Genomic DNA, 4,227 nt, shown 5'->3' with positions numbered 1-4,227 from the left:
CTCAGACATTCTCAAATTTCTCCCTTTCTGGGGGTGGAGCGGATGGAGTCTCGCTATGTCACACAGGCTGGAGTGCAGTGGTGCAATCTCAGCTCACTGCAACCTCTGTCTCCTGGGTTCAAGCAATTCTTCTGCCTCAGCCTCCCGAGTAGCTGGGACTACTGGTGCTCACCACCATTCCTGGCTAATTTTTGTATTTTTAGTAGAGACGGGGTTTCACCATATTGGCCAGGCTGGTCTTGAACTCCTGACATAGTTATCTGCTCGCCTCAGCCTTCCAAAGTGTTGGGATTACAGGCATGAGCCACCATGCCTGACCAAATTTCTCCTTTTTTAAAAACCTAAATGCTTTTCCAGAAATCCCTGTTCCTTGTAGCTGCTAGCTTTATTATTCTTTCTACAACCATACTTTTGAAAACAGAGGTTACGTTGTGAATCTACATTTTTTTCACCTGTAATCTATCTTTAATACTCTCCAATCCAGCTTCTGCCCCCACTATCCCAATCAAACTGATCTCATGGAAGACACTAGTGGTGTCCTTCTTACCAAATCTTCTGGTCATTTTTTTAGCTTTCATCTTTCTTGAACGCTGAGCATTTAGGACTGTTGACTGCACCATCCTTTATGAGGCCTCTCTACATTTAAATAAATAAACTATGAATTTCTAGTTTTCTCCTCTCCCAATTTACCTAATTTTGAATTATGGAATAGCACCATCCTTTTTCAGCGACTCAGTGAAAAGCTGATTTTTCAGGTATCTTCAATGAAATGAAATTGTTATAAACTACAGGTAGATAGTGGGCAATATTTTTAGTGAACAGATGGAGAAATCAACAGTATAGAATATCAATACATGTTGACTTCCTCTTCTGTTAAGTTATACTCAGTGAACTGGATTTAGATGAACTTGATAGATTATTATTTGCTTAAAAGTCTGTCAGTCAGTTAGTACTGCTCCCATTTTCTCTGACTATCTTTAAATGTTGGCTTTCCTCAGCATCCCATTCTAGGCCCACTATTTTGTCAAAACAGCTTTGAACAGGTGCTTTTGAGCTCACTTTGGTCCTGCACAGTTTTACTTAATTAGCACAGTGATTAAAACTTTCTGTGTCCAACATTAAATTTATCTTTACCTACTAGTCTGACTAAATACTCCTTCCCTGTACTCAGAGGTCACATCTCCACCCAGCCTATACCTTGGTGTCACCATTGTCCACTCCTAAGCTTTCCTTCTTCACATCTAAGTGATGACTGTGCATTTAACCACTTAAGCTCATATATTTCTCTATATCTGATCTCCTCTATGCTCTACTCATTTCTTTGGTTCTCTTCACCACAATATCTCAACCAAATTTTAGTCAATCCACTGAAAGCAGCCTCCTCCCTTTGGTGTTTTCCCAAACCTACATTCAGAGTTTACTTTCCCAAAACGAAAATGTGACTGTGCCACTCCTTTGATTACAACTCCTACACAGTTCCAAATGGTCTTCAAAATAAAATATGGACATTTAACTTCGATAAAAAAGGCCTCTCATGATCTGCCACTTACTGATCTGCATTTATTTTATGAAAATTTCACACTGTCACAAAGGGGCTTTAGAAGTGGACAGTTTTGATAGGTTGCTAGTTTTTCCCTGAGTCCCTCTGTCCCTCTTCTAGAACAAAGGGTAGCTGGCCACAAGGCCACTCTGCTGGAGACTGTACATTCCAAACTTCCCTACAGTTAAGCGTGGCCATTTAACTGTACTATTACCATTAGAAGATGAGTAGAAATTATGTATAAAAATTCTGCATCATCTCCCCAAAGGAAAATTGCTATAATCTTAGTCTCTTTCCCTCTTCCCATGGACCAGAAGACAGACAAGGAGCTGCCAGTGTTACACAGTTAGATGAGGACAATTCTCTGGAAATGAGAAGCTGAAAGAAATGATCTTGAAATAACTTTCTGGAATCAAAACTACTTTCTTTCCTTAAACCACCACTAAACTCCAGACTATTGCGTGTCAGATAAAGACATTTTAGCTCTTTGAGTCACTGTGTTTTGGAATCCTTTTGGAGCAACTAGCTTAGCGTGCAACTTCGCCAATACAGCATCTGAGGAGGAAATGCTTCTGTATTTCCAATATACAAACTATATTAAGAAGAAATCGCAAACACAGTTGCAAAGAATAGAAAAAAAATGAATGAATATTTCTATCTTGAGTACTTGAATTTTGAGCAAGTCTGTACCAATTCCAGTTAGATAAAAGACCAATTCAGTCTCTCATGTCTTGGCCCCTCCATATATTTCCTCTACAGGAACACATTTTCAACCTTCCTTTCCAGAAGAAAACTCTGCCAATCTTTCAAGTTTTAACATAAGTGATGCATTATACAGGAAGTTTTTTGCTAAAATCCATACCATGTATTATTTATCATTCACTTGGATCCCACTGTGCCGTAATTACTTGCTTAGTTGCCTGTATTCACCACTAGATTGTATACCCTTTGAGGACAGGGACAGTGACTGTCATGTGTGGTATTTTATAGCCAAAGCCTAGTTTAATGTGTGGTATGCAGAAGGTTCTCAAATAATATTTGTTGAATCTTGATTATATCACTCAGTTAATTATGCAAAATAAATCTATTATTGTAACTTCCACCTATGTCAAGATTTGTATATGGTCCAATTAAACAAGAATTATACAAGAATATATCAAAGTCCAAGAAGCTGTATCTGTAGCCCTTTCTCAACCATAGCTGACCCTCCTCTCCAAAGATAATCACTATATGGAGTTCTAACACCATTGATTAGTTCTGCTTATTTTTGAACTTTAGTAAGTAGAATCATTCAGTATTAGAGAACAAATTGTGGGAGGAAAGAGAATATAAATTATGGGAGGAAAAAAGAGCATTAACAGATGAGAAGTAAGTGTTGTAAAATCTGAATAATTGTAGCTGGAAGCTCACTTATATGGGAATAATTAATTTACCTTAAAAAGATATGAATATGACCTATTTACATTTGATTTTTGCTTGTCAAATACCTACTTTTAGCATTACTGTTCACTTCTACCTACTTTTAGAATTATTGTTCACTTTGTAAAGAATCTGACTTCTGACTAATATTAAGAAAAACAAGTATCTTCTCTTTGAATGTTTTTTAATTATAGATTTAACATATTAAACTAACAAAGCTTAAAACTGAAGTGTGCTAATGTTCTCTCTTATAAAACTATTTAACTGAATTTATTAAACAGAATCTTTTAAATCTAATATCAGATGTTCGTAAATTTCATCTACTTTAACATTGTAATGTGCATTGAACTTGTATTTAGCAATATAAGCTTTTTTCCCTTCTTTATCTCAGCTCACTGAAGTTTAAGAGAGTAACTTACACAAAATGATTCCCTCACCTGCAGTCTCCTAGAGACAGCTTTTCTTTGTCAGTTGTGTTACTTTCAACCTTAAGTCTCTATAAGGTCCACACAGACCTTTATTAAAGATATTTACGCGCCATTCCAGTATCACAAAAGATTATCATTATCTAAATGCTATCATCTTCCTTTAAACATAATAGATATTTATTTTCCTTGAAATAAGACAACAAGCAAATGTTAAAGAAATGGACTGTGTTTCCAAATATCTCTCCTTTGCTTTCAGTGGTCTCATTAACTCAGTAGGCAATACTCAATCATCTTTTGTATATCTATTACTCAAAATGGATTCTTATCTATTCTGAACTCTACTATCTCCTTGCCATTGTTACTTTAAAGGAGTATGAAGAAATTGCAAATACTTACACTTTTTATGAACAAATGATTGGAAAGATCTATTTTGTATTATTCTGCTTTCTTCTTACATTTAAGTATAGAAATATGTAAACATACACATATGGACACGAAAATACATATTCATATAAAATGTGAAGTCATATATATAAACATAGGTATAGATATAGATAGCTGTTTTCTATTTAGGTCATTTTTCTTTAATTCAAATATAAACAGAACAACATACCTACATTGTCATAAGTGACAAATTTCATAACATTTAATTTCCAGAACTTGTTCTCTGAACCTACTGACTTGGTATAACTTGGAATAATCTTCAGCTGTTCATAAAATTTAACAAGAGGAATAATCCTGAAGTCTAAAAAGAAATATATTAATATTTGCAAAGTAATATAATTTAACCTCAATATTGGTAACTTTAATTTTAAAGTAACGTGAGTAAGAAACTAACCC

The sequence above is a fragment of the Cebus imitator genome, unplaced genomic scaffold (genome assembly GCF_001604975.1).
Source record: "Cebus imitator isolate Cc_AM_T3 unplaced genomic scaffold, Cebus_imitator-1.0 Scaffold5, whole genome shotgun sequence".
Taxonomy (NCBI): Eukaryota; Metazoa; Chordata; class Mammalia; order Primates; family Cebidae; genus Cebus; species Cebus imitator.
This window is presented reverse-complemented; position numbering follows the sequence as displayed.